This window comes from Grammomys surdaster, unplaced genomic scaffold, assembly GCF_004785775.1.
Source record: "Grammomys surdaster isolate TR1022 unplaced genomic scaffold, NIH_TR_1.0 125881, whole genome shotgun sequence".
NCBI classification, from domain to species: domain Eukaryota; kingdom Metazoa; phylum Chordata; class Mammalia; order Rodentia; family Muridae; genus Grammomys; species Grammomys surdaster.
In genome coordinates, this window is record NW_021620706.1 from 546003 (window position 1) to 570265 (window position 24263).

Genomic DNA, 24263 nt, shown 5'->3' on the forward strand with positions numbered 1-24263 from the left:
AGAGAGAGAGGGAGAGAGAGAGAGGGAGAGAGAGAGAGAGAGAGTGTGTGTGTGTGTGTGCCATGCTATGCATGTGAAGATAAAAGACAACTCACAGGAGTCAATTCTTTCCTTCTACCCCAGGGACACTGAGGCCTAACCTAGGTGGAGATGCTTGGTGGCAAGTGCCCTTTATCTGTTGTGCAATCTCACTAGCCCCAGGACTAGTAAGTCAGAACCACTTGATGTATTCTAGCATAGAAATAACAATAATAACAATAACAACAATAATAATGATGATGATGATGATAATACAAAAAGACAAGGAACCCTGTACTTAACTCTATTCCTTGTTAAAATGTAACACTTCAAAAATGAAAAATTATCATTTTCAGTTTACCTGTTTCAAATGTAGAGCTAAATAAAATTTAAACTACTTTATGGATACTATTTTCTCACTGAATAGTAATATTCTCTCAGTTAGCATTGTTGCCGATCTTGACCCTCTAGAATTGCTCTAATAATACAATTCTATAGAAAAAAAAACCACCCTGTGGTCATATTTGCTTTACATATAAACTCAGAAGATTAAATGTCGCACATATGCATCCCTGTTTGTTCTTTAGTTTTAAGTATTGTGAAAATGTGAATTCACCAATATCTGTACACATGTGCCCTTGCATGCATGTGTGTACACACACACACACATAGCCCATGTTCCATACTCACAGAACTGACACTGCTAATTTGTGATTGTAATCAAGAGAGCATCAACACTGTCATGCTGATTTCAGAGAACGCATGGTCCTCACATTTCCTTTCATAACTTTCCTTAAAAATGTATGTTACTCAACTCAGATTCCAATTTACACCAGTCAGAGTGGCTAAGAGAAAAAAAAACCCTCAAGGGACAGCACATGCTGGCGAGGATGTAAAGAAAGGAACACTCCCCCAATGGTGGTGGGAATGCAAACTTGTACGACCACTCTGGAAATTAATTTGCCAGTTTCTCAGAAAATTGGAAATAGTTCTACCTCAAGACCCAGCTATACCACCCCTGGGTATATGCCCAAAAGATGCTCTAAGGACACATGCTTTATTTATAATAACCAGAAAATGGAAACAACCCAGATGTTCCTCAACCGAAGAATGGATACCAAAAATTTGGCTCATTTACACAATTTTAATACTATTCATCTATTAAAAAAAAAAGGACATTATGAATTTCACAAGCAAATGGATAGAACTAGGAAATATCATACTAAGTGAGGTAACTCAGATCCAAGCGACAGGCCTAGCATATACTCACTGATAAGTTGATATTAGCCAAAATGTACAGAATACCCATGATACACCTCACAGACCCAAAGTAGTTAAATAAGAAAGGCCCAAGAAAGAATGCTTGAATCACACTTATAAGGGGAAACAAAACAGTCATAGGAGGCAGAGGTAGAGGTAGAGGGTGAGGATGGGAGATGGGGAGGGAATAGGAAGGAAGGATAAGGTGCAAGGAGAGACAGTAGAGAGGCCCAGTAAGCCAGGAGAATGAATGGAATTCTGCAGCTTCCTGCGGGGAGAGGGCACAGGGAGAATCTCTAGGAAGTCCCAGAGACTTGAGATAAGGCAGATCCCAAGAGTCATTGCAAGTGACTTTAGCTCAGACTCCCTACAGTGGGGATATGAAACCGGTAAAGGCCACCTCCTGTAGCCAGGCAGGACCTCCAGTGGAAGGACAGAGTCACAAAGAACCCACCCTCTACTGTTTCCATCCAAAATGTGTCCAGTCTAAAAGAAATGCATGGATGGAACAGAGACTGAAGGAAAAGCCAACCAATAACCAGCCCAACTCAAAATCAATCACATGGGCAAACACAAATCCTGACATTATAATCACTCTGTGATGCTTGTGGACAGGAGCCTAGGAGAACTGTTCCCTAAGTCGCTACACCCAGCAGTAGACAGAAACAGAAGCAGAGGTATGGGACACGTATCGAAGATTTGAGGAAGGATTGAAGGTCCAGAAGAAGATGGGAACTCCAGAGGAAGACCAACAGCATTAACAAACCTGAACCCCTGAGAGCTCTCAGAATCGAAGCCACCAACCCACGACCAGAAACGAGCTGGAACAAGCTCCCACTGACCCTCTATCCTGCACATGTGAAAGCTCCTATTTCATGACTGCCCTGTCTGGTCTCCATAAAAGAGGATGGGCTTAATTTGGCAGAGACTTGGTGTGCTAGGGTGGAAGGAAAGGAGGGGGTTCCCAACCGGGGTCACCCTCTCAGCGTAGTAGAGGGGAGATGGGGGTGAAGACGGTGAGGAAGGGATCAAGAGGAGAAGCCATGTTTGGAGTGTAAAGAAATAAAATGAAATGAAATGAAATGAAATGAAATGAAATGAAATGAAATGAAATGAAATAAAATAAAATAAAATAAAATAGTGTTTTTCTGATCTTCATATCCAGCTTTACACAAAGGAAGTCTACAGAAAATACACAAACCGAATTCAAGAGGCAAGATCATAAATTTCTTCACAAGAAGATAAGCAATTTCATCGAGACACAAAATAGCTACAATTGTTTTTCTTAATCCTGAATATTAATGTTGTGAAAAAGCATGAACTGTGCCAACAGATGGATCATCAACAAGGGGATTAAGCAGCCCTCAAAGGGCCATTAAAAATTGTCAAGGAATCAGAAAATTCCATAGTAAATGACCCAAGTGACTTTGAGAGATGAAAAATAAGGAGGCTGAAATAGCAAAATAATAATAGTACTTGCTACTTGTGTAATGGCTTCATAAGAAAATTCTGAAACTCTTTCCGAACATCAGTCCAATAATTTTTATCATTACTCTACACAGCAGAAAGGAACTTTTATATTATTTCTCAATGAGCACTTGGGGAAACAGACAAAGATCAGATGATTTTGATAGATTTCCTGACATAGACAGATGTTAGTGCTTGTATGCACACAAAAGATGCAATCACCTTTCCCACCCTGGTATCACCAGGTGGTAGTGACTCACAACTAATTTGATGTATTAGTAACTAGGGCTGATAGGAAAACACTGTCAGTGGCTAAAACTTGAACCCATTAGTTCAAACAGAAGAATAGTTAAAACAAAGAGGAAGACTGTATATTTTACACCACATGCAAAAACACTTAAAAATATTTTTAATGGAAAGATAAAGAATTAACATTTACAGATATTTTTGTTAAGATATATATTTTATTTTGTTCTTAAAAGGCACTTAGGTAAGTAGCACATAAAACAGTTAGTCTAATTCAACTCTAAACAAAAAATAAGTGGCTAATGATGAAGGGGAAACCAGGTAACTAAGACTGAGTTTTAGGGAGGCTTCACAGCCTTCTGGTAATGAATTCGCAGCTTCTTTGACACACACTCATGGTTTAATATAAACAACAAAGCATTGGAGGCTCACAAACTGCTGCTGATGAAAGGAATCCAGGTAAGGAACTCTGCGGGGGAGAATGATATCAGGCAGCAGTAACACGGGAACGTTCAGTTTGTAGTAGAAAATGTTGCAGTACCACAGAGCATCACACAGTAAGCTGAACAACTGCAGAGGAAGGGAGAAAAGAACATCCATGAATCCTATGAATTATGGAAAAAAGCCACGGGCAACAAAAGTCCCTAGGAATGTCTAAGCCTTGTCCCTAAGAGGCAAGTTTGTTTACTCCCAAAAAAAACCTACTTTTCTATATCAGATTAGTAAATACCATCAACTATACACTATAGAAGTGGCTACGTGTGTGTGTGTGTGGCTATGTGTGTATGTGTGTGTGTGTGTGTGTACAAAAAGGTATGTGTATGCTGAAGTGTGAAAATATAAAGAGGAAAAATGGAAAGTGATGAAACTAATTTTCCAAGTATAATTGTTAACCAAGATTATCTAAAGTGTTGGGCTTTATTAAAATTTAAGTCGTAGATATATGTTAAATAAGAAAATAATCATTTGATGTAATTTTTGAAAATTTGTAGGTCATGTATTGATTTGTAGTTTACTATTGTTTTAAGTTTGACACTTTGGCACTGTAAAATACATATAAAACTTATGAGAGTTACATATGATACATTTTCAAACCCTAGATCCTGAGTTTGACAAATCTTTATAACATTTCTGAAATCTCTAGACTTCTCAAGTAGGCTCTTTTTCTATTCAGATAATTGATAACCTAATTCAAATTACGTTTTAAGGGAATAGGAAACACTTTGTTCTTTGTTAGGTATCATCTAGCTAGATAGAATGGGTACAATGGATAGGGAGACAGGTTGATGATACATAGAAAGATAGAAAGATAGATAGATAGATAGATAGATGATAGATAGATAGATAGATAGATAGATAGATAGATAGACAGATAGATAGATGAAACTTGGAGAAGTTTATATATGCAGGCAATGTATTTTGATCATGTTCAGCTCACTGTATCCTCCAAGTACCCCTGGGTATTCCCTTTAACAGGTTGGTTTTGCTTTAGTTTGATTGTTGCTGTTTTCCTTTCATTCTGGTTTTAGAGTTTTTGAGACTAGAGTCTTATGTCCAACATGTAAGTCACTATGTAGCCTAGAATGACCTCAAATGCATAGCCACATTCTTGCTTTGTCATAATAATTACTTGTAGTATCAGCATCGACCATTTAACTCTGGATTTTTTTTAGAAAGAATTTTTTATTGGATATTTTATTTACATTTCAGATGTGATTCCCTTTCCCCATTACCCCTCACCCAGGTACTCCCTATCCCATGCCCCCTCCTCCTGCTTCTATGAGTGTGTGGCCCCACTCACCCACCCACCCACCCCCACCCACCTCCCTGTCCTTGAATTGTCCCACAATTGGGCATCCAGCCTTCACTGGACCAAGGACATCCTCTTCAACTTATGCCTGACAATGCCATCCTCCCCTACATATACAGCTGGAGCCATGGGTCCCTCACTATGTGCCCCCAGGCTGGGGGTTTAGACCCTGGGAGCTCTGGTTGGTTGGTATTGTTGCTCTCTCCATGGGTCCACAAACCCTTTTAACTTTTTTAGTTTTCTCTCTAACTCCTCCATTGGGAACCCCTTGATCAGTTCAATGGTTAGCTGTGAGCAACCGCCTCTGTATATTTTAGGCTCTGGCAGACCTCTCAGGAGACAGCTATATCAAGCTCCTGACAGCATGCACTTCCTGGCATCCACATCAGTGTCTGTCTTTGGTGACTGCACAAGGGATGGATGCCCAGGTGGAGTAGTCTCAGGATGACCCCTCTTTCAGTTTCTGTTCAACACTTTGTCTCTATATTTGATCCCATAAGTATTTTGTTACACTTTCACCATGGATTTTGATACTGATGATGCACAGTAACTTTTGTAGGACTTAGGAGCTCTGAAGATTGGCCAGGAAACCAAGTTTTCTATAGAGAATCTCAAAATAGTCGTAATTACTTTTCGAAAATTTTCAAATTTCAAATTTCTCCAATTTGGAACACCAGTGTAAAGATTCATGTACATCTTAGAATTCAGTTTAATGAAAAAAGTCTTAGGGTTATTATTATATTCAGATGGAGCTGTTTGCTTGTTTCTACTTATGTGGGATGGAAATTTTATTCACAGAAATTAGGAATGAACAATCTCCCTTTATTCTTTCTAACTTAGCAGAACCTATGGCAGTTCCTATTTGCAGGGAGTCCTTGTTCCTGAAGTCAGACTGATTGTGTCAACTGCATACTAATGTGACCGTAGAGGATGAATGAGACAATTGAATGTGAGTGAGGGAAGTAAAGTATACTCTTATTTTAAAATGGTGCATAGGAAATGGGAAGTGTTCAGTAAACTGAGGTAATTTTAGATCACTTTGTACCACACTGGCTTACACTATTAGAGTCCAGGCAACACCATCATTTTCTGATAATAGAAAATGAAAATATGACCCTCTTGGTTCAAAATAAAGCTCTCATAATATTTTTTGTTATGATTTGGAAAATAGTGTCACTCTTCAGTCTATAGAAACAAGCAGTTGCCTTGATATTCAATACATACTCATGCTATTTGACCACAGTCTCCTAAGAGACTTTCTGCATCCCCATATCTTCTCTTATAGGCAGGGTTGATCATATGTCTTGAGGAGAATCCAAGTGCTCAGAGGTCAACTTTACCTCTCTCTGACTCTTCTCTTGCCACCAGATTTATTTCCCAAGAGAGCAAATTGAGTGAGAGAAAAAGAGCCACAGCATCACCTGAGGGAACAGACCATTTGATTCTGATGTGTGGCTGTTAGTCTAGGACAGAGCTAGATGACAACACAAAATCAGGACACTGATTCTCCCCCTCCACCCAGCTCTCATCACCCCCTTAGTGATTGCTTTTCTAGAAAGATTTTTTTAAATAAATAAACCTGTTTCTCACCCTCAGCTCCATAGCCACTGCTATTCCTGCAACCTGGTTTAGAAAGTTTTTTTTTTTTTAATTATTTTGGGAGCAAAATGAGAAGGAACAACATAGATAAATCTACCTATAAAGAAAAGCTTATAAACTCATAGATTATTACTATTCTTTATTCTATTCTTGCACACAATCACTTTCATGTTTTTTTTCTTCCAAAATTTCTACTTGTGAACATGTAAAGAGAGGAGGAAAATCAGGATTCACTGCTAACTTCATGATGAGAAAATGACATCTTCCCTGTCTCTTTTCCCTTTTTGGACAGCTATATTGAACAGAGGCAACTCACTTAGGTACTTAGATGCAATGGTAGGAAGTTCACAGAAGCCAAAATTAAATAAAAAGTTCTGTCTAAAGCAAGGGCTTAGGTTCAGGCCACAGGAGCATATGTGACATAATACTTAATGATGAATCTCAGACAAAACATTGGTTTCTAAGCCAAAGTCCAGAGCAAGGTGAGTCATGCTGCTAAGAAAGCAAAAGTTTGGTCAGCCTAAGTACTTGAGATAGATGGTAGAGAGCTGGATTCTGGTTATTGTCACTTAGGCAAACACTTGTTTTATTACTGAGGTAGAACCCAAGCATCCATAATTTAATTTCATCTTCACTTACAAATGTAAGATGTGGGGCTGTACCTATAGGCATATGGGGATTGACTGTAGAATATTTCATCATGTTGTCTAGGTAGCAGTCATTATTGGAATTCATGCCACCATCACCAACCCCCCAACAAAAAGAGAAGGTGATATGAATAGATTTTGAATCTACTTGAATAGTCATTTGTTTTTGGCTCACAAATCCCAGAGAAGTAATATAATTATATTTCACCTGCCTACTTTGCTAGGAAAGTCAAACTGGATGATTAACCATTATGTAGAAAGATAAGTAGACTAATCATATTGATTTTGTGGATATAAGCTAAATGAGTACTTTTCAAACATTATGTTAAGAGCCTTAATAATAAATACTTTCAAATATTGTCTCAGTAACATAGAGACACAACTATAACCAAAGAAATTCACAAATCTAACTCTGTTCCTTAGTTTTCCATGATGTCTTGGCTAATATTATCTATTTTATTAAAACGTACTGGTCAAAGTGCATTTATCTGTTTTATAAGCCACTCAGAGTTTAAGAAATTAGTTCTACATCCTAGATGATAAGAGCCATCTGGAATACCAGGGGGCTTAGGGAGGGACTGGAAATTGACAGACAGATGTCCAAGTGACAAGTATTGGACAAGATCATTCTAAATTGAGATACAAATTGTAAATCAAAGTTGGAGACAAACAACAGAGAGATGGCTCAACAGTTCAGTCTGCAATACAATTCCTGCAAAGAACCAGAGCCTATTTCCTAATAACTACATGGAACAAGTTCACAAAGGCTTTTAACTTCAGCTTCAGCCTGTTTGATGCCCTCCCTTGGTCTCAGTGGACATCTGCACTCACATACATATACATACAGAAAGGTACAAACACATACATGCAAGTAAAACAATTTAAAGATCTAATCATAAATAGGAAAAGACATGATCCATGATTGCTAGCATGGTTTATAGCAGGTTTGGAGCATACTAAAATAATCCGTGTGGACAGTAACATGATGATAAGGTCTTATTAATTATATTTATCTCTTCTAATCGTTCTTGAGTCCTTTGTCCAAAAATATTCTTCTACATCTTTTATCCCTTACAAGGCCAAATTTACTATTGTTCTTCCTGAATATATGCAAGTGTTATTGACTTCCATGGGATAAACTTATACAGGGTTAATGACTAAAAATAATGAGGTGTAAGCTCAGATACAAAGTAAAATTATGGAATAATAACTATTTTTTTCTGCCAGAAATTTTAGATATGTATTATGAGAATATTTTGAAAGGTAGTCACAACAATGCCTCATAGTAAGGAATTATTAAAACTAAGAAATATCAGAAAATCACTTGTTTCTCTCTGTTTTGGAAGTAATCTGGTGTCCCATACCTAACTAATCTGTTGTTTTGATGACAGCCAAGTCAATTAATGCACTTTTATCATTAATGACAGAACACAACATGTTTTCGAAATTATCCTTTGGTCTTTATTCCCTATAAAATGACATATTACAGGAATATGCCCTGATAGCCTTTCACATCAATTATTTAAAATCAAGGAGCCATTAATTCATGTATCTGTACATCTGTAATAATACTATTTCAAAGGTGGAGAGTGAGGAGAAAATCTGCCAATAAAAATGTTGAACCTTTCAAGACGCATATGATTTATATGAGTCATTGCAATTCTATTCAGACTGCTGAGACCTTAGTGGCTAGGCTTGAGAGTATTGAATTATTCATGCTTTTTTGGTCAATATACATAATACACATGTGCGTGCACATACACATGTGCACACACACACACACACACACACACACACACACACACTGACAGCAAGAAGCTCATATTTATTCTGCTTGCACGGATTTTTTTAGTTCAGGTTCTCTCTCTCTCTCTCTCTCTCTCTCTCTCTCTCTCTCTCTCTCTCCCTCTCCCTCTCCCTCTCTTTCTCTTTCTCCCAAGGATTCAGCATCCATCTATACCAAGCCACATTCTCCACGTTCTCTGCACATGGAAACCAGCAGAGGCTTAAAAATAGGAGCCATGTGCACAAAACTTCTCCTGCCAACCAACAGATTCTATCTGCATCTGCTACATATGGATTGACAGGAGAGAGGCCAAGTATACGTTGGTGTGAAGCAGCTTGCTGCTTCTGTTTTGAGAAAAAGCTCCCGATTGTACAAGTCCTAAGCAAATTAGCCTTCCAATCACAATGTAAGGCTATTGAAGTAGGGTGAAAAACCTAGCTGGTACCAGCAGCTCAGTTCTTGCCAAATCAGTAAAAGATTAAAAAGGAAGAGAAAGTGATTTTGAAGACTGATCATTAGGAAGATAGCAAAGATGTGAGGGTGTGTTCAGATATGTAACTGAACCTAAAATTAGGATAACAAACACAAAACAAAACTTGTTGCTGGTGGTTAGAAAATAGCAGGAGACAAATGAGTCCAAAAGGCCTTAGAGTCAAAGAATCCTTGGGTCTAGAAATCATTTATCAAAACACACTGCAGTAACAATGGAAAATCAGATGTCATATGTGTTCAGATGTTGGTCATGATAGAACAGCAGTGTGGAAGTGTCCTGCAGAGTACAAAGCTACTTGCAGGCTGTACTTCAAGTTTGTTATCTGTCTGAATGTTCTATTTCATTTCTTACTATATCATCTTATACTAAAGGTGATTTCTATAGTACACAACACAATTCGGAAAATTTATGAGTTACATAGATTATATGAACAAGACTTGTGTTTTTGTATTTTTCTTTTACTCCTGAACAAATGTCAAGATTTATTGTGAATACACGAGAAAAAGAAGCATCGGTAGATAGAGACTATTTATTTCTCTCACTATTATTATTGTGGACAACTTTCTACTTTAAGCTTTTAGGTATACTGGAGGAGAATATACAGCCTTTTGAAGAAGTCTAGCATTGCAAGCAAATGACTTACACAGATAGAACTTTCACTCCCTCATGACTGAGTGCCTATGGGGATTATTAGGTCCCTATGATGTTCATAGCATCATGCTTGAACCCTGGAATACAATGAATGAGCACATGGATTTGGGACGAAAACTAAGCAAGAAAACAAAGATTGTTTCAGTGCATGAACCTGAGACAGAAACACAGTGCAGTACAGGAGTGCTTACAAGTTCCACCAAGCCTATATTGGTCAGGAAGATATTCCTTGAGGAAGGGGATGGGATTTCCAAGTATACACTAACCTAACCAGAAACAAATTATCCAAAAGAACAGAGAATATTCTCCACAGCAGATTTCATAGGCAGTCTTGGTACCAACAGGACTCCCTTAGAGGTGACCACTTTTCTGCTTTGGGACAGAGGCCATAGAGCTTTCCCATTATTCCTTTCAATCCCCAAGACAACAGTGAAGAAACTATGAAGGAGAACAGGAACTAAGTGTCTTTTATCAGTTCTGTGAACTTCAGCTCTCAAAGACTCTCTAACTTTTCTTACCCAGGGTTAAGTTGGCTAATGGCTCTCAGCATGAAGCATTTCTTGTAGGAACACACAACATATTCTCCCAGTCTTCTTTAATACATAAAGATGCAGACGATCCCATGGTAAATAACTAATAGCTAAGACAGATCCTGTGCTTAATGTTTGCCACACTAAATAATTTACTTATATGTTTTAGTTTAACCTAAGAACACCTTCACAGGATTTCTTATCTGCCTGAACAAAGATTCCAGAACATTTATTAAGCTACAATCTCACATGTATATGACCCTTGACCCTATGATTTTAAACACTCTATTATCTTTCCTCACGACATTATTGTATTGTTATTTTTATTCTGAGCAATATCCTTGGATGCTTGCCATTTTCCTTCCCCACAATTTTGTGAAGGTTACAAAGTTTATACAGTCAAAAACAATAATTATCATTTGTAAAGTTTTTGGTGTTTGATACCTCTTGGGAAAGTATCTAAAGAAGAAAAAACAAACAATCTTCTCTTGTCTGTGGAAGAAGAGATCCATACTGTAGCCTTAGTTATTAATTAAATGTTTTAAAACAGTATTTATCAGCATGCTTTTTCACTGTCAGAATGCCTTAGGGCTCTACACAGCAGGCTCTCCACAGCTTTCAGGGAAAGGCTGCCAAGAGTTCGTGCCCAGCATTCACGGCTCTATTTGTTCATTCCATGACAATCTATACTTTGTGATTCCTACTGCTTTTACTTTAATCTATGTAAGAAACCATGCAGAAACATAGACACATTTCAGTGTTTTAGATAACAAACAAATTGAGATTATGGAAATTGTATTTTTTCCCTTATTACTCAAGGAAACAAAATATTTGCCTGCCTAGTCATTAAAAATTGACCAAAGGAAGTTTTCAGAATAGAATGCCCAAACCTTCTCACTCTTTGGGATTTGAAGCAGTGACAAGTACACATACTCAGACAATATGACAGAAGTCAATCACAGATGGCTAATCTGTCTTTTCATGAATCAAAACATATTCCAATAATTATTTTAAGATATTTTCACCTTCCAAGGAGCCTTTACTCTTATTGAATTTATGCCTTTGTACAATTAGTAGAGTGAATAAAGAAAGGAAATCTTGAACTTTTTAACTTATAAAATGGTAAGTGGTTGGATTATTTAGAGTTTAACAGTGAAGGTACACATTAAGCCTTAGCATCTATGTGCCCATATTAGCAACAAGAACACAATCTGGCTTCAGCTCTTATGTCAATCGAACTAATAAGGAAAGGAGGAACCTGAATCAAGCAATTTGCAGCCTGTCAAAAGTTAACAAGATCAGATTTCTAGAACAAAATGAAAGGAGTTTGGGAGGGGTTGTCATTATACCACCTTTAATAACTGAAAATTGAAAATTATGAAAAGAATCCCCTTTTGTTGATTGGGGATACTTGGATGAGAACATTCCATGTATAGGATTGTGCTGTAAGGGAACATAAGATGTTTCACTAGATAATAGTACTTTCATCCATGTCTGATTATACGAGTCCTATCCTTGGGACATACCCGGTCAAAGGAAAGTACTGACTCCCACAAACTGTTAGATAACCTCCTCATGTGCCCCAAGATGTTCACACATGCAAACATGCAGTACATAATTTTTAAAGAAAAGAATTCCTATAGAAGAATGAGATTCCTGTGAACTGAATAGAAAAAATATATTTTCTCATAGCCTTAATTCTTTCTAGGTACAGTTTTAAAGAAATAAAACTTCAGATAAGCAGCAGCTAGTTTAAATCTAAGAAATGGTAGAACAAACAAAAGCCCATGTAAAATGAAAGCACAATAGCTGATCTGAACTGTGTAGAGACCCATATTCCAGCTAGTTAGCAAAAGACAAGATTCCTATCCCTGTCTTTCATGGATGCTTTATTCTTGCAGTTCTACCTACACAAACAAAGGAAGGTGTTTCATGGAAGATGCAAGGTGGTCAAAGAGACACAGAAGACAGGTATGCCCCAAGTCTTTCTCCTTAGGCAGCATTACTGTTTTATACCCCAATCTTGCTACGTACTGATGACCTAGTTTAAAAATCAGGAATGGAAATGAAAGTGGAAATGTCAGCACATGAAAGAGATGCAGAGAGTAAACAAAGTCAAACAGAACAGAAGCATTCCTCCTCAATGATAATGTAGGTACAAGCTTTCTATCTTCACATAGCGAACAAAGATACCAACAGGTATGTATCTTGTGACCAAGATGCTCAACAATTATAATATTATAGAAATATTTATGTAGTTAAAAGAATACCTACCTTTTTCCTTCTGAGTCTAACCATTCTAATTCTTTACTAATGGTATTTCTTCCTTCGAAAGATCTTTTATTCTTCGAATAAAATTTAATCTTCATGAGACTCTTTCAGGGGAAAATATGGATTTACAATGTGAAAGGCCACATTTAGCTTGTATAGTAAGTGTAGCATTCATAATGGAAGTTCCCTATACAACTTGGTCTCTGTCAACAGTGCACAGAAAACAACCTAGTGTTAATTAAGTTTAAAAATGTTCTTTCCATTTTAAGACTAATTAGCATATAGCACTTTCATCAGCTTTATTGAAAATTTATACCATGGAATTAGTTTCACTAAACATTGCTTCATGGCATAGAAAACCCCTCCCTCAGTAACTCTCCAAATACAGTACATAAATTTAATTAGTTGCTATCTAGTAGAAAAAAAATTGGAATGCTTTAATTACTATCATTTATCTCTATATTCTATGTTACTTATATCTAGTATTTAGTTCTACTCCATTTGAAAATTCACCACAATTTAGTCATGTTGTCAAGAGGGTTGACCATAGGGCTTGCCTGCTCCATTAAGACTTGATGGAAATGAATCTGGTGAGAAGATGTAACAGTTGTAGTGAGAAGCTATGACAGAATTCCAGATCAAGGTAACAATGGAATGAGTGAGGCTATAAACAAGTGGAGGTGGTCAAATATGTGGAAAGATGTTTAAGAAGCAGAATGAATTATTTTCACTCATCAGATGCACAGGATGACTGAAGTAAGTCACGCTTCAGATAATGCTTTTAGTCCCTAACAACTACAAGTATGCTGGTGAGTCTGAAAATAGCAAAGAGTAAGATGGAGTGGAGCAGTGGTGAAACAATGGCTGGAAATAAGCAACTAATACTGCCTCTGTGCAACATCTAGACATAAAAACTTAACTCTGGGATTTGTCAATGCATAGATGAAATTTAGAATTATGTGTATAAATAGCATTAAATGCATGTCACAATTATCTGTTACAGTAACTTGAGAAACTAATCAATGATAGAAAAAAAATCCCACAAATAAGAAACTCTGTTAAAGTGTTTGAGGACAAAAAATTGTAGAGGGAAATTTTGAGGTCAGGAAAAATCTATTCAAATTAACCAAGAGATAAGAACATGTGTGGCCTTGATGGTGTAAGCTAGGATGATAAAGCCCCAAAGATATGAGAGTGGGAAAGCAGGCTTTGCTCTTGCTCGATGCTCCATTGGGTGGACCAGCCAGGGCAGACAGGAGAACTTGCTCCACTGGTGTAGGTGCTTGAGAGCTGGTGAACTGTCTAGATCAGATACCTCACAGGCCCAGATCTAAGGCTTTGAACTGGCCCACCTCAACATCTATCCCATCTATGAACTACTGGAGTATAGGCTGGCCCTACAGGTCCAAAACTATGGGATCTCCATGACACAGGGACAGCAACAGGATGTCCGAGAGAAGTTCCAGTGAGGTTCCAGTATTGATAGGGTAGCAGAAACCAGAGGCCTTCATCCCAGATGAATGACTCATTGGAATGAACATTTGCAAGCAAAGACTTGTGGACAAAATGGTATACTGTGGAACACACTGTGACACACGACACCTTCCACAGTGAGATGATTTTCTCTGTGTTTTTTTTTCAGCAGGGGAGATTGCAGGGGTTGAGGGTGGGTATAGGGAAAGGGGAGATTAGTGGCACTCAGGTGCATTGTGTAAAATTCACCAAGAGCCAATAATTTTTTTTCTAAAAAAAGGACAAGTATAGGCTGTTAAGCAGGATCCAATGGAGAAAGACTGAGATGGATATAGGGAAAAGAAGAATCATATCAATGAAAGCAAATTGAAAAGTATACAGGGTGCAGGGACAGAAGGCTTTGCTTTATGAGGAAATGGTTCTTTCATACCCAGCGAAAGGAAAGAATATATGTGTACACAAAAATGTAAGTGAGTGGAGATTGTCAAAGAACTACTACTTTCATTTTATTAGTGAAAATATTGCATGAGATATAGGCAAAGGTGGTGGATTTAGGATGAGTGAGGAAGATCTGAAATTATCTTTTAGAAAGCGAAACAAATTATCTTGGAATGCTATAGAATTTCATTTAAAAAGAAAAGAAACACTTAGGACATATTTAATGCTATGTTTCATAGAGTTGGTGTTAGACCAATCAGCTCAATAGGATATGTTCCTGTGCCTAATATCCACCTCATAAAAATAAATAAATATAAAAAGCCGAGTCCTGAGGGAAATGCTTTTAGCTATGAAAAGGACATTTGCAAGAGTGCAAAACAAAGCAATAGAGCCACAACAAATAAGGAGTATAGGCAGAAAAAGTAGTCACAGATCCATTATGAAAGTCAGAGTGGTTGAGGGAAAGTAAAACTATACTGTATATACTATATAGTATACAGTATGTATACTATAGAGTATAGAGTATAGAGTATATATAGTATATATTTTATAGTATATACAGTATAAGGTATATGGTATATAGTATATATAGTATATATTTTATAGTATATATGGTATATGGTATATAGTATATAACATATAATATATATGTGTGTATGTGTGTGTGTGTGTGTGTGTGTGTGTAGTTAGAAAATGAGATTGTTAAAATCATCATAGAAAACAATCCAGCTACTATATTGATGTCTGGAGCATAAGAGCGAAAATATCTAAGGTGAGCTGAGTTCAAGACAATCACATTGAAGAGGAGGTTACTACCCGTTCAATTGTCCTGCAGAGAGAGCCAGAGGGTGATCAAGGATCTAAAATCTTTAGGGAATAATAGGCAGCAGCTATTGAGTGCTCACTAGAAAGCTGACAAAATCTATGCAACTATTGACTTTTTTTAACCTCTTAATATCCATGAGTTACTATTATAAAAATCATTCTTCAAACTGATAAACTAGGCATATGATACCACTCATTCACCAAAGTCTCACAGCTATTAAGATGTCTTTGATTCCAAGCTGTCTGGATTTATAGATGTTTTCTTACCATTCTGCTGTTTTATGGAGTAAGTGAAGAATAATTCACGTATCAAGCTGTAGAAGGGATGCTCAAAGTGGAATTTTTGATGATTAAATAAATAAAATTGGAAATACTGGCTTTATTAATTAGAAACTAAGAGCGCTTGAAAGTAAGGAAAGATGACCAACTCAATCTGGAAAATTCATAAAGGAGAGACAAAAGAGATAGCTGCTTTGAAATAAAAGGAGTTAAGAAGAGGTATCCAGTTGAAACCTGTGGCTAGTATGAAAATCCCCATTAAAAAATTTTACAGAGAATTCTGGCTTTTCGTTTGAGTATTTGATGCATGAGTTCTTTAAGGGAGTGAGACATTAGACAGAAATACCCTCATGGGAGAACTTAAGCAAATACATGAGTTGGTGTCATTGCTGAACACAACATAGAAAAGGCAGGTCAATGAAGCATGATTGTTGAAATGAGATCTTGAACAAGAGGAGTAAACATTATATTATAAGTTGTATTTATATGTTTAGGTGTGTGTGTGTGTGTGTGTGTGTGTGTGCGCGTGCATGTGTGACTAATGAAAGAAAAACTGTCTATGGATTTTAAAGACAAGTGGGAGATGCATGGGAGGGTTTGGAAAGAGAAGAGGGAAGAGGAAAATTATGTAATTACAATCTCAAAAAATTGTAAAAAGAGAATTTCTAATAAGCAAGGTTAAACTCAAAACTTATATGAGTAAGATTATATTGAGTTCCTAGAGAGATGATAATTAGCTATCAAAACCAGATCAAAATCTAATGTAGAAAAATTGAAATGAAAATATGAAGCTATAACATTTCTTTAAACTAATAAGAATAAAATAATTAAGGAAATAGGAAAAAGAACAATGTTCAAAAACAGTAAGAAGGTATTATGAAAATGAAAAGGAAATGGAAGAATAAGATTTGATAATTGCATGTATTCATTTTCCAAGTTACATCTTGCCATAAACTTACTGGCTAAACATAGCATGCAGTTTCAATCTCTAAAAGTCTGTGCCAAAGAAGACAGTGGTATTTGTATCCCCTGCTAAGAATCCCCCAGGATGCAGTCATAGTGTTGACTAGATTATGACATTGCCTGGGGTTTTGGGATGGCTCCAAAGATCACTGGCTATTAGCAAATTCATTTTGCTTTGGCTATAGAAATCAAGGTTACTTTCCTCTGGCAAACGCTGAACACCTGCCTCACTACTGTCCTCCATGTAGTGATTTGACTAGTTAAAACGGTCAAGACAAATTTCCTTTGGATTACCCTAAAGTTAAGCAGTTAAGGGCGGTGATTTTTTCTTCAGAGTCTCTTTATCAGTGCCTTATAAGGAGATATAATCCCAGGGATAATGGTCTGTCAACTTTGTCATATATAAATTAAAAGATAGGTAAAAGTCCTCCTTATAGTCAACGGAAGGTTTTTGTATTAAAGACTGGGTCATTGGTGGATAATTTAGAATCAGATTATCACATGAAAATGAATATTAGTCCCCACTTTATTCAAAGAAGTTTGTTTCAAGACTGTGGTGAATGTTTGAAACCACAGATAGTAGTAAGTTTGCTTGTCTTGTGTCTTATCCTATATTCATACCTACAAAAAGACTTAATTTCTAAATTTGACCAATAAGATCATTAATAATGACTAATACTAAAATGAAGTACTTTTAACAATATACCTAGTAAAGTTGTCAGTCTAACTAGTTTTACACATTGAGGCCCTTATTAAGTAAAAGGAATGCTATATGTATGCTAGTACTAAAACACTGCAGCAGTCAATGTGATAAGTGGGGCAGCTACCAGTGAGAAGTCAGCACATACAGCACAAATCCTCCAGGGAAACACTTGATGAGCAGCCCAACAAGTACAGAGCAGCATGATGTGAGAACGTACCATGTTACTCAGAAGGACATCCATTTCAAAGTAAGACATTTCATTCTTCTAGAATTTTTCAAGTAATGTTTTTGAACCCTACTTGATGACATATAATAGATACTGTGAAGATCAAAACACAACTAGTAAATGAAAACTACAGGTAAAATGAACTTTAACATATAAAAAATAGAAGCATTTAGAGGGGAATAAAAGGAGAAAACCTAGCCTGGACACAAGATGAAGCCTCAGTAAGGAGAAATATATTACTAAAGTATTTATTCAAGGTGCAACAAAACTACACAAAGGGATTAAACAAAACAGAAGGATAAATTAAGACCCACAGAAGAATAAAGATTTTCCCATTTGATGGGAAGACCCTATCGCTGAAAACACTTGCAAAGCTGATACTTACCTGGTGGTTTCATCCCTACTGGCTAGATTTCATATTATTGGAACATGCTATGCATTCTACTAGGGAAAAGTCATCTGTCCTAACCTATGAATCCTTTGAAGTATCATATGACCAGCCTGGCATAATGTACCCATTAGTATAATAGTGGCACAAATGTTATCACAGTAACCAATCATTTTCTGACCGACTCCACAAGACACATACCATATCTAACACCACGAATGGGACCAAGACCTAGGCAGATCCTTAACTCTAGGATAAAACCTGACACTATTATTCTGCTACATAGATGTGCTATTCTGCTAATTTATAACAACTTATTGTCCATAATATCTTAAGCTTCATCGGAGAATAATTTTTTTGGTAGTAGACAGCTGTTAACATAGATACCTACAGATATCCCATGTGATGAGAATCAAAGACTGGAGTGGAGTGCTCAGTCTCAAGTGAACTATATTTATCTCATCATACTCCTTTCAAGGCACAGGATCATAGTAAAATAGTGGGTATTAAGTTTGTAAAACCTAGAGCATTGGATAACTACAAAAAAAGCAGTGCATTCTAGACATAAAGGGGCAGTCGAACATATAAACTGACACTACCTGTAACTACAAGACCAGTGGAAGATCAAGTTGGATAAAAATCCCAGAATGGAGGTGGTCAGGAAGTCCTAACCCTATTTAAATAGCTATTGACTGTTGATAGCATCTCAGAGAAGGAAAATAAATTTACTTAAGGAAGGCCTTTTGAGGATACCTAGCTCCAATAGACAACCCTATACCCGTACTTGTACTAGCAAAGTTAACTGAACTATGGGGGTGGAGTGCAAAACAATATAGGGAGAACACATGAAATTGGAAGGGAATAGTTGTGGTAGTAATAGGAGAAAAATTGAAAGGAAGGGAAGAAGTGTAGATTTAATCAAAGTACGCTATACAGGGGATGGAGAGATGACTCAGTGTTTAAGAATATTGGCTGCTCTTTCAGGGGACTGAAGCTTATTTCCCAGCACCCTCATGGTGGGTCATCATCATCTGTATCTCCAGGTCCAGAGAGATCTGATTCCCTTTTCTGACTTCTGTAAACAGTGCATGTACATGATGCACAGAACACACATTCAGGTAAAGCATCTATGCACACAAAAGTAAGTGGTTTTTAAAATGTTAAATACTGTATGTAAGCATGAAATTCTGGATTTGTAAGAAGATAAAATAAAAAAACAAAACTAAATCCTTAACAATCATAAATAATTTTTGAAGTGGTTCATATGTTTCAAAGGTTGACTGAGCTTTTTTTTCTCCCAAAGTTAAAGTAGATAAATTAACAGTTTTCAAATACAAGATTCCAGCAGGATACATTGATACAAGATATACGGATGGTTTAATATGAGCTATGGGAAGATTAAAACTAAAGACATACTATCAAAAGTTTTCACAGGGGAGGTTGTAAGCAAACTGAGGACTAATCTGACAGATTATGCTTCAATAGCAGCAGGAGGAGCTGATAAGGTAACATTCTGATTGAACTGTTGAATCATCAATTCGTAGCTGCAGACTTTTAAAGCAGGTAGTGCAAAGCCTTTTCAGATATTTTTGATGCTACAGCTCAGTTCCACACACACAAGCTGTCACGGGGACACATCCCAAAGGTTTTCTTTGTACTATCACTCCTGTAAAAAGTCATACATGATAGACTGAATCAAGTCTGTGCTTAGATGGAGAAGTGGCTTACTTCAGACCTGCCAAGGCAATGTCAGAATGAAATCAATATTCAACCACATCAAGTTGGAACTATTAAAGCTGGTACATAACCAAAGAAGAGTGTGTCCTGAGATAGTAAAGTAGAAAAAAATTGAATAAATTAAATCATGCTTCAGTGAAAATTATTGATCTTAAAATGATTTATTTTTAAAAAAACCATTGTTTTGAGCCACTCTTAATCTGTATATTTATGTATGTGTATATGTAAAATCAGACATGATATTCAGTGGTATGTGGAAATTTGCTGAGATCTTTGTGGAATGCATGGAAAGCTGAGAAAAGTAATGCATACATATAAGCTTAGTTGAAATATTTAATGTGTTATGCATGTATTTTGTTTGTTTGTTTGTTTGTTGTTTGTTTGGTAAGGGTGCAGGAGCTGGAGAGATGGCTCTTCCAGAGGTCCTTAGTTCAATTCCTAGCAACAATGTGATGGCTCAAAACATTCTATAATGTGACCTGATGCCCTCTTCTGGCATGCAGATGTACATGCAGATAGAGTACTCCTAGACATGAAAATTAATAAAATCTTTTAAAAATTTAAATTAAAAAAGGGTCACCATCTGGTTAAAAAATTGAAATTGAACGCAAATCTTGGAAAACAGTAGAAGAAACAAAACACAACTTTTTAAATTATTATTTATAAATAACAAATGAAAAAAAAATAAAAAATGCCCCAATTTAATTTTTACAATGAACATGAATATATTTTTAAATACAAACTTTAGAAACACACAAAACTATATGTAGGGAAGGATGACATTGTCAGGCATAGGTGTGTGAGGAAGTCCTTGGTCCAGTGAAGGCTAGACACCCCAATGTGAGGAAAATCGTGCATGAGAAGGTGGGAGTGGGAAGATGGGTGGGGGCATATCCTCATAGAAGCAAGAGGAGGGGGCATGTAATAGGGGGTTCCTAGTGGGGGAAGAAATGGGGAGAGGAGATTACATCTGAAACATTGAAATAAAATATCCAATAAAAAAATTTAAAAATCTGTACAGAAGTTTTAAAAAGCAGTGAATGTAGAAAAATTAATTGTTAACTATAATTGACATAGTTCATGTAAAAAATAGAATTTGAAACAAAAGGGAGAGAAATCCATAGCAACAAATGACAAAATACAGCTGAAAAAGGAATCTACTCAACAGATGTACTTTACCATTTTACAAAATATAGCTTGAAAATGTCAATGTCAACAAGGGATAGACTAACAGAAAGAAACTGACAAGGCCATTTTAACAATGATATATTCAAGAAACACAAGGGTCAAGATCATTTATGCAGTATTGGTCTTCAGAACACATTATCTGGACTTTATTGAATAGATGCTATAAACACAAACCTAGTAATTGGGAGGATAAGACAAAATGATAGTAAATTCCTTATAGTTGAATAAAATTTCATATTTTCTCTATCACGCATTAGTTGGTGGACATTTATGCAAATTCTATTTCCTAGTCATTATTGCAAGGGTTTCTGTTGTTTGGTTTGATTTGGTTCGGTTTACTTTAAAATAATTAAGTTCACACTTTTTCCAAAATGGCTTAAGCTTTTGAACAAATAAATATGCAATATTATAATAATATCAAGTGGAAAGTTAAAGATTTAAAACAAGAGAATCCAGAATAGCATCCTTGTGGAATTTTATCCAACTGTAAATAAATATGAAACTTGCAGGAAAATGGGTGAAATTGTAAAATCTACTGAGGTAATGCAGGATCAGAAAGAGCGATGTAGGGGGATGAATAGTTATTTTTCTTCTGGTAAGTTGCACATGTTTCAATAAATGACCTCACATCCAAGCCCATGCATGTAGCTAATCCCTAATTAAACGTGGGTGTCATTAAAAGCTTCAGACATGAGAGGAGGAGAGGATTTACTGGGAAGGAAGAGTTCAGAAGGAGTGGGAATGGGTAAATAAGATAGGTGACTAAAAGATGAAAATGACTGGAACACTTGTATGAAGTTATAAAAGATTAAAATAAAAATGTGTTTCAAAGAGGTTAAAAGATGTGCTACACTGGAGGACAAAGTTCAAGCTAAGCCTGGAAACAAACAAAAGCTTTGCATCCCAATTACAGTCACATCTACAAGCCAACAACACAACAAACATCAAGGGGCATGATAGATGAAAACGTACAATGAAAATGAGCGAGAGATCACAGAACTGGAAATACAGTTGCTATGCACATGGAAATAAGTGCTATCCCACCAATCATGAGTTAAGTAAAATTTAAGACGAGATGTATTTTGACACCTTTGTAACTGACATCTGAAAATAAAAATTGTAGTTCTACTAAATGTGCAATCTTTGTGCAAGCCAAGGATTCTGTATGAGTCAAGAAAAGCTTTCTCACACATTCTCAAATACATATATTCATACAATGAAAGAGTACTGGGGTTAAAAACAAGTCAACTAGTGTTGTGTGTATTAATATGAATAACTCTGAAGACCATGACAGCATGAAAAATAAGCAATTGAAAGATTATGTCACCTCAAACACAGAGGTGATTCCTTTGGATACAGAGATGGGAAGACAAAACAATGTAGAAAATCTTTTGAGGATACAGTACAAATCACCAATGAGAGCCACACAACTATTATTGTTCTGGGATTACAAGGAAGACAGGGGGAAGAGAGAGTTATATAGAGGATTCAGAGGGATTTTGTAGATATTTTATTACTAAAATCATCTGAAGTAAAGTTAACAAGATGTTCAGAATTGCTAAATCAAATAGGAAGGAAGAGAGAGCAGATTTATCAAACAGGTGAATCTTGCTTTACTGGACAGCCTAGGACTTGAGTAAAGGACCTTGCTTTAATGTGGATAAGTCATTGAGGATGATTCCTGTTAACAAACCCAGGCTTCCACAAGCATGCCCATATGTATAGTCACACACATGCAAAAAAAAATGCGCATGAAAATGCACACTAAACACAAATGAAAAATGGAAAAATCAATCAATTAAAAATGAAACCAAAATAAAGATTGTTGAAGTAGGTCTTCTGGTCATTCTTTCACATGAGTGCTTGATTTTTTTTTTCTTTTTACAGTCCAGATTTTATTTCACTCCTTCCACCATCCGATTGCTCCACATCCCATACCCCCAACCCATCCCATGTGTCCACGAGGCTGTTCACACCCTCCACCCCATACCCCAACTGACCTCTAATCTTCCTGGGGCCTCCAGTCTCTGGAGGGTTAGGTGCCTCATCTCTGATTAAACACAGACCCGAAAGTTCTCTGCTGTATGTGTGTTGGGGACCTCGTATCAGCTGGTATATGCTGCCTTTTTGGTGGTCCAGTGTTTGAGAGATCTCAGGGGTCCAGATTAATTGAGACTGCCTGTCCTCCTACAGGGTCGCCCTCCTACTCAGCTTCTTTCAGCCTTTCCCTAATTCAACCAGAGGGGTCAACAGCTTCTGTCCATTGGTTGTGTGCAAATAAAAAAAAAATCTGCAGTTCAGCTGTTTGTTGGGTCTTCCCAACAGTCATGATAGGTCCCTTTTTGTGAGCACTCCACAGCCTCAGTAATAGTGTCTGGCCTTGGGACCTCCCCTTGAGCAGGATCCCACTTTTGACCTGTCACTGGGCCTTCTCAGGCTTCTCTCCATTTCCATCTCTGTATTTCATTCAGACAGGAACAATTACAGGTCAGAGTTTTGACTGTGGGATGGCAACCCCTTCCCTCAAATGATGCATTGTCTTCCTTTTAGAGGTGGGTTCTATAAGTTCCCTCTTCCTACTGTAGAGCATTTTATCTAAGGTCCTTTCCTTTGAGTCCTGACAGTCTCTCACCTCCCAGGTCTCTGGTGCTTCTGGAGGATTCCCCCCAACCTCCTACCTCCCAAAGTTGCTTGTTTTTATTCTTTCTTCTGGCACTCAGGGCTTCAGTCCTTTTCCCTCACCCAACACCAGATCAGGTTCCCCTCTTGCCCAACCCCCAACCCCCATCCACTTTCCCTCCCAGATCACTCCTTCCCTCCCCACTTGTGATTGCTTTCTTCTCCCTCTCCAATGGGACTGAGGCGTCCTCATTTGGGCCCTTCAGCTTGTTGAACTTTGTGAGTTCTGTGAACTATGGTGAGAGTGCACAGCATTTTTAGTTTACATATATTTATTTATTGGGCGATATGCATGCATACCAGGTAGCTTATGTGAAGGGCAGGTTCTTCCTTCCATCATTTGTGTTCCAGAAGTGGAACGCAGGACTTCAAGTTCGGTGGCAAGCATCTTTACCTATTGATTGATTTTGTGAGTCTGAAGTATATACTTTTCACAAGGTTCTTAGATAATGATGAGGGAAATATCAAGAGGCTTTATTTGTAAAGCAGCTATTCTAGGATCATCTCGTAAACTAACATCCTAAGTGATTAGGTATCATCTCAATGCCTTTAAATGTATGATGTAGATGAAGTTTTATGCTCTCTA